Below are 11966 nucleotides of genomic sequence, written 5' to 3'. Positions count from 1 at the left end.
ATAAGTGGTTTTGGAGAGGAAGATTTTTGTAAATTGTCAAAAATGTGTCACTTAAATCAATATGGTCACCAGACCATAGTTCACTATAGGCATCTATCACTGTGTGACGTTGCATGACTTATCGTATAGCGGTTTGTTTTTTATAGGCTTTTTAAAATAGAGGTGGAAAAATAATAATAAAAACTAGACATCTACACAGTACCACTGAATGGCTAATGTAGTTCAATACTGCAGAGTATCACACTTAATGCAATTTAAACTTTGGTGAAATTTGATTGGCTCATGGTGCCCATCTCGCTTCATCAATCATATTGCTTTTAACAAATCTGATTGAGGATCTAGCCAAGGGCATGTGCACAATATTCCACATCAATTGTACCTGTGGTTTCAGAGAAGACGTTTGAAAATTGTCCAAAATGTGTCACTTAAACATTTTCTGGCCACCAGCCCAAGTGACATATGGCTTCCATATTACATATCGCATTGCTCCACACAAATGTGTATCACTGTATGAAGTGTATTGTTTCTATAAGCTATTTAAAATAACGGCAGAATAATTATCATAATAATACTAATAAAATCTATTTGTTGCAGGCAATTATTGAGGCTTCCAGGTGATTCCAGTCAAGAAATGTATGGTTTCAGAATCCTAATAATCTAAATGAGATGAAGGTAAATTGTGACACAATCGGCAGAGTTTTCATGGTCAAGTTCCCCCTCTTGTGGTCAAATATGTTAAAGTACAAGCCAGTATTAATCTCAAAAAGTCAACTACCCTGATTTGATTTCAATATATCATTTTTAATTACATTAGTTATACTATAAATTGCACTGGTATCATAATAAATTAGTAAACACTTTATTATACAAGTCTCGTTTGTGTACATCAATCTAAAAACTTGTATAGCTTAGAACTGCTGCAGGTTTTCATTTCACAGTTACCATCACTAAACCTCATTTAGTTGCTTACTTTGTTTCATTGTATTGTCACATTGATTACCGATGTGCACGTTATATATAATTACAGCTTGTAAATGCAATGTTTTCATTAAGGGGCAAATATATCCAATTATTAATATTAAGCGCCTCCGTGAGTAGGTCCGTTTATTCGGGTGTAGTTCGCACAGTAAATGTCTTATGTTCACCCTTTCAATTCTACTGTGTAGAGCCCGAAATTGTGCACAGTTTAGTATATAACATGTCACTATTAGTTACGATTAAGTCGTGTCCCGTGTTGCATCGTTATCTATTTAAACAGGAACTAATCCACCGCTACAGATTCAGCAAAGTCATTGCTGTTGTACCACTGTTCATTTTCCTGTGTGTATCCTGTGTGTATTTTAATATCTTGTATTGCTGTGTGTTGTTCATTACATTTAATTATAGTTTCTTGTTACACTTTCGGTTTGTCTCTGGTATTTTCTTGACTATAGCTGAAAGAATCCATTACTCGTTTGTGTACTAAAACAAACCAAGCAAGTACAAATAAACTGCTGCAGATTATACATCCGTAGTTACCTTCTAAACCTTATTTAGATGTTTATTTGATGTTTCATTTGGTTTCACATTGATTAATGATGTGTGCGTTATATATACTTACACCTGGAAAAGCAAAGTATATCACTAAGGGGCAAATAGCAGCAATTCGTTTTCACTATTGCGCCTGACCGAGTATGTCCGTTTTTTCGGGTGTAGCTCGCACAGGAAACGTCTTATGTTCACCCTTTCAATCCTACTGTGTAGAGCCAGAAATTGTGCACAGTTGAGTATATAACATGTCACCATAAATTACGATTACTGATAGAAAAGAGGACAAAGTCGTGCACCCCGTTGCATCGTTAACATTATATTAACAGGAAGTTATGCACTCGTTGTTATCTCAGTTTGAAATGACTTTCAATTGAAAGCAACAGCCCAACTCTACAGATTGAACAGATTCATTGCCGTTTTACCACTGTTCATCTCAATATATTATTTTAATAACATGTATTCGTGTGTTGTTAATCCCATTATATTTTTAGTTTCAGTTTCTCGGTTGTCTTCCCGGTTTCTCTTAAACAATCCCTCAGTATAAACAGATCTCAGGTGACAGTATTTGTATCTGCATGCAGAAATGTCTCTGTGTTTAAACTAATACTTTACATTCTAATCGTGTTGCAAGTCACTGATTGTGACTGAGTCTTTTGTTGTTACGATGTACATACCAAGTAGGTCCGTTTTTTCGGGTCTAGCTCGCACAGTACACGTCTCATGTTCACCCTTTCAACTCTACAGCAAAGATCAAGCGATTATGCACAGATCAGTATATAATATGTCACCATACGATTTCACTGAGAGAGAAGAGCACAAAGTCGTGCCCCCCCGTGTTGCATTGGTAACATGATATAAACAGGAAGTCATGCACTCCTTGTGATCTCAGTTTGAAATGACTTTAATTTGAAATCAATAACCCACCACTACAGATTCAGCAACGTCATTGCTCATGTTCATGTATTTACTTTAATACCTTGCATTTAAGTGTGTTGAGAATCACATTTAAGATTTTTTTTTACTTTCACTTTCGGTTTATCCCTCGCTTTCCTTCACGGTCTGTACAGCTGAAACAACCCTCACTACAAACACATTTCAGTTTACACTATTTGTATTTGCATGCAGAAGTGTCTCTGTGTTTAAAACAATAGTTTCCACTCTAATACTGTTGCAAGAGATTTATAGTGTTTTGTTGTTACGATGTACATGCCCAAGATAGCGGCTTCGTAATTTTTTCTCTGTCCTATTTATGGTATATGCTGCTACCAGTGGTGACAGTGTGTCATTGCAGTCTTAAAATTGAACAAGATTTACATTACGTCAAAATCTTTTGTTCATTACTGCCATGTTTTTCATGTAGGAACTTTTCTTTAAGAACATGTATACAACACAGTCCAAAGATACTGTATACCAAAGCACACATCAGCCAGTTTAAGGTTTTATGAGTGAAGACTCTGTATAGGAAGTTGAAGAAAGTGTTCTGTGAGAATTATATAATGTTTTATATTAATACTAGCATTAGAAGTAGCTTGTATACAGACTGAGCAGGTTAGCTTTAGCAGGCTAAGCAAAAGGTCAACAAGGTTAATTTGTTAGAAACTCCTTTCAGTAATAAAAGATCACACAGTGCCAAAATAGCCTACAGCTGTTTGCTGAAAATGTGTTTATGACTTAATCGTTTCTCCAGATAGGCAGGAATATGTTAATGAGCGACTGACACTAGGTAAATGACCGTGGGATCGCATCTTCCTAGTGCACATCAAAGACAGACATCTGCTTTTTGGATCCATCACCTCTCCACGGGATGACAGATCGTAAACGGACCCGGACCTGTATCTTCTGATTGGATGAACGGCCATCAGATGTTACGTCATTTTCCTATAAAGTTGCACTCATGTTTGTAAACATGAAGTGTTTTCAGCATAATCCAAGATGGTTGCCATACCGTGTGACTTATACATTTTTGGAAATAGCCAAATCAAGTATTAACATAAGCACAGTATGTACTATAAGTCTCATATCTCAACTCTCTACCGTTTCTGAGAAAACGATGTTAGAAAACTGACACTTTGTGTTTGGACTACAAACAAGATGGCTGCCAAACCGTGTTACATGATGCCTCCATTATGTGGTCGAGTGACCATGCCATAGACTCCTACATCCATGCCAAGTTTGGTGACTTTTTATACATCGGTTCAAAAGTTATAGGCATTTCAACATTTTCTGGTGGAAGAGAAGAAAAAATAAGTCTATTAATAATAATAATGACCAGTGACCACCACATTGCTTATGGGATCAATCCTGTCATGTAACAATCAGTTCAATAAATTCTAACATAGTTCCATACTGCACCATATGCATTTATTTGCAACTTGACAATCTCTGAAATTTGATTGGCTCATGGTGGCCATCTTGTTTTCTCAATCAACTTGCTTTGAACAAATCTGATAGAGGAGCTAGCCAAGGTCACGTGTAGAAAATTTACTATCAATCGGACCAACTGTTTCGGAGAAGAAGATCTTTGAAGATTCCTGGCCAATCCAATATGGCTGCCAAACCATGTGACTTATCGACTTGTCTTGAACAAATCTGAATATAGGCCATAACATAACTACACACACCAAGTTTCACATCTGTCCCATCTGCGGTTTCGGAGTAGAAGATTTTTGTAGATTTTCCAAAGTGTGTCACTTAAGCCACTATGGCCACCAGACCATGTGACATATGGCCTCCATATTGCATATGGCATAGCACTACATTGCCATCTATCACTGTATGAAGTTTCATGAGTTTTCGTGAAGCGGTTTGGTTTCTATAGGCTTTTGAAAAAAAACAGCAGAAATATAATAATAATAATAACTAGAAGTTGCATGCAACTTTTAAGGCTTCCATGTTGTATCAGTAGGTTTCAGATTTGAGCAGGCATTTGTTGTTTAAATGCATGTGTTGTTAAATGTGTAATTTTCAATTCTAATCCACTGTAGTATACATTTGAGGTTTTCAATATTTTGTCACTTGAAGTGTGTATTTCAGTGTCAGTAAGGTATAATATTAATTTATTGATTTCATGCATCAATTTTGTAAGGTACCATTGTATTTTTCACGTAATTCTAGCATATATGGGAAGTTTTCATTGTGTCATTCAAGATGCAGAATGCAATTCCCAAGTTTGACCACATGATGGAGGTAGAGGTCTACATAAGGAATGTCATGATGCGTCTTACATGTGGTGTACAGCAGCCAGGTTTTGTGTCCTATCAACTTGGCTTCATCAACTTTGACAGATCTTTCTACTTGTCTAATCACTAACAATTTAAGTATATTAGGCTATAGTTCTGAAGATATTTGATGTCATAAGTGACATAATGTAACACAATTTGGTGAGTTTTTGAATTTTGCTATAGGTTCTTCTGGGGTTAATTTCATGCCTTTATAAATGTGTGTATTTTGCATTCGTGCACAGTCATTTTCTTGTGGCTGCCATGTTGTTGCACACAGTCACTTGCTTCTTGCAGACATGCTAGATAGCAGTGTCTACGTAATACATGGAAAGTTTCAGGGCACTGGGCTTTAGAGTTCCGGAGTACTAGCTGTTTTCATTTTCACACGCGGACACATATATATATATATATATATATATATATATATATATATATATATGTAATGTCACAGAGGTTTGTTGCACTCAGTGCTTGTTATAGTGTTGAACTTAGTCGCAGCAATTCCTGGTTATTAGCCAATAGGATGTCACAAATTAATATGGGATGTCCTATACTGAGCTTGTGTTCCCTTTTGTTAGTAAGGTAACAGTAACTGACATTGACATTGACATTGACTGATAAGCTATATAGTTATGTTGTTGTGGGGGCTTTCGTTTTTTTTACGAAATATTTCAAATTAATAGTATTAAAATAGTATTAGTAAAAAATAGTAAAAGGAAGAAAAAAAATCTTCACTCATTCGGGCGCCCCTATGGATGGATGGCGCCCCTAGCATTTGCCTATTCCACCTATTGTAAAGAAAATTGAGGCTCCTACAAATGTAATGCCCCAGGGCAAGGAGGAAACAGTCCTCAGGAGTCTCATAGGCTCCCTCTATGACTCAGAGTCAGAGGCAGCGGGGGAGGGGAAGTGGACTTTAAAAATAGGAAAGAGAAGGAGAAGGGCAGGGAGGAGGAGAGTGAATGAGGGAGGACGGTGGAGAGTAAGCAAGTTAATTTGGCTAGTGAGTGACACATAGGGCATCTGCTCTGCCACCTGCTCGTCGGACCCTGGCTCCTTTGTAGCTGAGGAGAACTCCCAGCACCACGAGCTCTGGGTCCAGTGGAACTCCACCAGCCTTTCCGAGTGGTGGGACCCAAGATGCTCTCCTCATGGGCTTTCTAGAGGATCATGCGTTGAGGCAAATGGTTGAAGTTATGGGTGCAAGCGCTAAACTGGGTGAGGGAGAAGAGAGAAGTGGGAAAGATGAAAGTTTCTTTACATGATTTTATGGAGCGGGCTTTAATAATAACTACCCTCATGGCTTTGACAATAATATCTATAAACATGAGGAGCATTGCTGAGTCGAAAAAGAGGGACAATGTTTTAAATTATCTGGCTAGTATGAAGGCAGATATCATCTGTCTGCAGGAGTGCGGCATCCCATGCCAAAAAGAGTATAAAGATCTCCAGGACAGTAGGACCATGGGCGAGTCCTTCTGGTCCGGGTCCAACGTGTCCCAAGCGGACGGGATTGCCGTACTCCTGAAAAACCCCTTCATAGAATTAAAACAATTTCAAGTAATAGATACAGGCAGGTTGGCCAGCCTCGACTTTAAATACAAGGGGGCTGTATTGAGGCTGGTCAACGTATATGCCCCCACTAGCCAGAAAGAGAGAGTCCTCTTTTTCCCTCAGCTGCACCCGCTCCTGATCGGCACCTTACCAGTTATCATTTCAGGTGATTTCAACTGTGCCCTGAGTGATGTACACCGGAGTAAGCCCCACAACAATAGATCCAGCAGGGATCTCGCTGCCTTTGTGGAGGACTTTGAACTCTGCGATGCAGGTCAGGACCTGGTGCCCCGGTTCACCTCGGTGAGTTCTTCTGGCTCCTCCTTCTCCAGGATAGATCTCGTCCTCCTCAGCAAGACACTGGAGAGGACCGCCATGTCCTCAGAGGCAGTCTTCTTTTCAGACCACAGGCTCTTTTCACACAAAAATATGAAAATAAAATTGCGGCTGGGGAACGAACTTGTCTTCTATTTCGATGTGTATGCATTCGTTTAACATACACTATAAAAGTTTAAGATAATTGCACGTTGCTGATTACTACGTTGAGATTATTGATAGTGTTCTTGTTCCCAGCAGGCAAAATACATTAGAAACAACATTGTTTCAACGTCATATTTCAATGCTAAATATAAGTTGAAAATTGATTGGATTTGCAAATGGAATCGACGTTGAATTTTCAATGGTGAATCAACATTGATGATTCAATGTTGGATAGGCAACGTTGAAATTTCATTGAAAATTGGTTGTATTTCCAAATGGAATCGACGTTGAATTATCAACGTTGAATAAACAACATTGAAATTTAGTTGCAAATTGGTTGCAATCAACCACAGAAAGAGAGAGACAGAGTGATGAAAGATAGAGTTAATCTGGGGAGAGAAGAAAAGAAAACTAAAATGCACTTTCTTGGTGTTAACTATACAAAAACAGCAGTGGAAAAAACACTATACAGCTTCAGGATGAACCTAGAATGAAAACTCCAAACATCATTTTTTTGACTGAAATTACTTTATTTTCATGTGTTAGAAGAAAGACAGTACTCTGCACATATTGTGTAGAAAATCACACAAACAGTGTCATAGGACTATTAACACATTTTTTGTGTAGAATTTCTACACATTACTTCTAAGAGTGTATATTAAACCACCTGAAATACAGATTTTAAAAATGCTATCAAAACTAGGTTTTTAAAACTAGTTACATGCAAATTATGGTTAGAGAGCACTTTTATACACACCCACAGTTTATCCAATATGTTTTATACAGGTCTCCAGTTGAATGCACGGTGACATTTTTCAAATTTCAAATATCGTCAACGGTCACTGATCAAATTTTTAATTTAACTATTTTGATAATACATTTTATTAATGCACACGTAATACAATTTTGTTATCCTGTACTGAAATATTTTTCTAGTAAAATATTTGATTTCAACTAGCCGTTAATGACTTATTTAAATTGAGGAATGTGCTTAAATTCTAATTATATACCTTCATCCATTTCTACAGTATATAGCAGTTAAACATTCAAGCAGCAAAGACCCTTTCAATAGCCTACACAAAAATATATATATATACTCTTACATATGTATGTGTATTTATGTATGTATATTAACGGATATATATATATATATAACATATATAACATATATAACATATAACATAATATAGATAACAAACACAATATCCTCTCAAACAAATGTATTTCCCCAGTCAGTACATTTTTCATGGTAAAAAAAAAAAAAAATCCCCTTAATAAATAAAACAAAAACAAACAATATATATATATATATTGTATGTTTTTGTTTTATTTATTAAGGGGATTTTTTTTTTTTTTACCATGAAAAATGTACTGACTGGGGAAATACATTTGTTTGAGAGGATATTGTGTTTGTTATCTGGGGGTCTGTTTGATTGTTTTGACTGTCATGACGTCATGAAGCCTATTCAACCTGAAAGCAACGTATATTTCGATGTTGATTCATCGTTACCATAACCATGTTGAGTAGTAGTTGTATTCTTGTTGATCCACTTTGCAGCTAGATTTCAACCACGAAACAACTTTTCTTATGAAGCCAAATGTCAAGTCAGCAGTATATAACAAAGAGTAATGCAGATAATGATTCTAAATAAGATTTTAATTGTTTTAAACAATAGTAATGTTACGGTACCATCTAAATAACTGCGTGTACATATCAGTCGGGGGATGCAGAAAATTACACAAAACCAGCCCTAGGTGACACTATTTGGCCAGACATTGACACAGACAATTTAATACAGACACTTACACTGATCAGCCATAACATTATGACCACTGAGAGGTGAAGTGAATAACACTGATAATCTCGTTATCATGGCACCTGTCAGTGGGTGGGATATATTAGGCAGCAAGTGAACATTCTGTCCTCAAAGTTGATGTGTTAGAAGCAGGAAAAATGGGCAAGCATAAGGATCTGCGCAACTTTGACAAGGACCAAACTGTGATGGCTAGACGACTGGGGCAGAGCATCTCCAAAACTGCAGCTCTTGTGGGGTGTTCCCAGTCTGCAGTGGTCAGTACCTTTCAAAGGTGGTCCAAGGAAGGAAAAGCGGTGAACCGGCGACAGGGTCATGGGCGGTCAAGGCTCATTGATGCACGTGGGGAGCGAAGGCTGGCCTGTGTGGTCCGATCCAACAGATGAGCTACTGTAGCTCAAATTGCTGAAAAAGTTAATGCTGGTTCTGATAGAAAGGTGTCAGAACACACAATGCATCGCAGTTTGTTGTGTATGGGGCTGCATAACCGCAGACCAGTCAGGTTGCCCAGGTTACCCCTGTCCACTGCCGAAAGCGCCTACAATGTGCACGTGAGCATCAGAACTGGACCACGGAGCAATGGAAGAAGGTGGCCTGGTCTGATGAATCACGAGTTCATGGTGTTGACTTGGCCTCCAAATTCCCCAGATCTCAATCGAATCGAGAATCTGTGGGATGTGCTGGACAAACAAGTTCGATCCATGGAGGCCCCACCTTGCAACTTACAGGACTTGAAGGATCTTCTGCTAACGTCTTGGTGCCAGATACCACAGCACACCTTCAGTGGTCTAGTGGAATCCATGCCTCAATGGGTCAGGGCTGTTTTGGGACCTACACAATATTAGGCAGGTGGTCATAATGTTATGGCTGATCGGTGTATGGCAAGGCATTGTGACATTTAATTCATAATTGCAGATATCAAAAATACAGTTGCTGATATCAGCAATTCATGGCAGGCCGTTGTGCCATTTAATCCATAACCAAATAACCAGAAAGACAAAACAATTGTTGATATCAAGAATAACATTTCTGATATCAATAATTAACTGCCAATTGGTGATAAACAACAATATTTTTGATATCAACAATTGTATTTTTGATATCAGAAATTGTATTTTTGATATCAGAAATTGTATTTTTGATATCAGAAATTGTATTTTTGATATAAGCAATTATGGATTGAATGTCACTGTTAACCGACTGTAAGCATTTCAGGTCACGTCGCTTCTCAATGGAGGACTATCCATGCTAAAACTAAAACACACATAAAACATAGAATAAGTAAGAAAATAAATACAGGTTTAAATAAATTAATACATGTTTAAATAAATAGATGTCCATGTTATTTATTTATGTATTTATTTATTTATTTATTTATTATTTTCTCTGTATTCATTTTTATTTTGCCATGGATAGCGTTCCATAGAGAAGCGACGAGACCTGAAATGCTTACAGCCAGTGTCTGTATTTAGCTACCGGAGGTTTCTGCTGTGCGAATGACATTGCTAAAAAGAGCATATCGTTTACAAAACAATCATTTTGAAGATATCGGGTAGCCATGGCAAACGCTGAGGACGGAGTAAGTGATTGTCCGAATAGCATCATCATAACTATAATTAATCTGAGGACACTTCGTCTGCACGAGACAGTACTTGTCACATGGTTATTGCTGGGTAATGGGGCTATATGTAATTCTATGGTGGTGTACAGGTTCATATCAGTTAAAGTTCGTAATCACAGCAGCATTACTGTAGTTCATTTCAGGAGTCGTGTGCATCAGGAATAGTGTGTAACAGCAATCAGGTTAGTAGCTGTAGTATAATAGCAGGCGTGTTCATGTTCATGATAGTGGCAGTTAGTATTTGTATTTTATTAATTTTAATAATAATAATGATCTTACAACGTCAAAAGCCCAAGGAATAACTAAGTTGTTTTTAAAGCTTTTTTTAAAGTGTCATAAGGGAACAAGAAATGTCATACGTAACAATTATTATTATTTTTGTCATTTAGCTGACGCTCTTATCCAGGGCGACTTACATTTGTACCCATTTATACAGCTGGGCATTTTACTGGAGCAATCTTGTGAAGTATCTTGCTCAAGGGTACAACAGCACTGCCCCACCCAGGATTTGAACACGTCTGTCCCCTACAAGAGTAAAGTGTACTGTAGTAAAAATACAGTAAGGTGCAGCATGATAAAATCGTGGGGAAAATTTGGTAAAAGCAAGGTGATGTGGTAAAACCATGGTAAACGTAGCATTGAGGGTAAAAACATGGTATTAACATGGAAATCGTCCATAAAATATGGAAAAATTAGTGTAGAATGGTGAAAATATGGTAAATTAATTTGTACACACATACACACAGACTATGTGGACCGAAGACTGCTAGTCTCCTCTGATACGCCCCCCTGTCCCCTGCAACAAGTCATTTCCCTATTTAATAACTGACTGATATACACCAAAGACTAAGACAGACTGATCTTTGTTTCGTAGCACCATCAGTGGGGTGGATAGTAAACGGCTTTCAGGTCTTTTTCTCTATATCCCAATTATATTATATCAGATCACTGTTGAATCATTTTAAAAATAAAAATCTTTAATTTTGTACCATGCAGTATGATATCAATACAGATTGTGGTCACTATTAGAATCTTAATGCATCTCTCCCGGTATCTGCTCTCTTGGTCCAATGAGAACCCACATTCCCAGAGCGTTTACAGGCCACTACAGTCATAGGGGCCAAGTGTCCATATATAGTAAGCTGGGTTCTGGTGTAGTGGTAACGGCATGTGTGCCGTCAGTCGGTGTCACAGGTGGTAGCGACACCTAAACCCAAATTCATAACTAGGCAGCGCCAAGATATTTTAGTGGGGGGAACGGGGAACTCAATCCACCCGAAATTCTTTCCGCAGGCAGGTTCAGGACTAGTTAAAAAAATGGGTGAAAACAAAACAAAAACAATAGCCATCACGTCCCTAATTCTAAAAACTATACCATTAAACTTCCCCAGCGTTTTCTGTGGAGTCCCCTCCCCAAAATTAGTTCGCCGTCAAAAGTCAATAGCGTATCCACTCCTCAGGGGGCGCGGTCGCTGTCCAGGGTTGATTGACCCCTCCAAACCAGTGTCCAATTCACAGGCAAACATTGGGGACCGAGGAGGCCATGAATAGCACTAAACTACAGCGTGTCCACAGGTAAGTCACTCGGGTATATCCGCGGTCTTTCCCGTTTCTCTTTTTATCCAGGGGTTTCCGCCGGCCCACAGGACTTTACCGTGCTATATTGACTATCAGGGACACTGCTTCATTTCCCCGACCTCAGCCAGCTCTGCGACTCCTCCAGTCAATTGAACCCTTTCTGGTCCT

This window comes from Amia ocellicauda, chromosome 7 (genome assembly GCF_036373705.1).
Source record: "Amia ocellicauda isolate fAmiCal2 chromosome 7, fAmiCal2.hap1, whole genome shotgun sequence".
Taxonomy (NCBI): domain Eukaryota; kingdom Metazoa; phylum Chordata; class Actinopteri; order Amiiformes; family Amiidae; genus Amia; species Amia ocellicauda.
Note: the sequence above shows the minus strand (reverse complement) of the source record.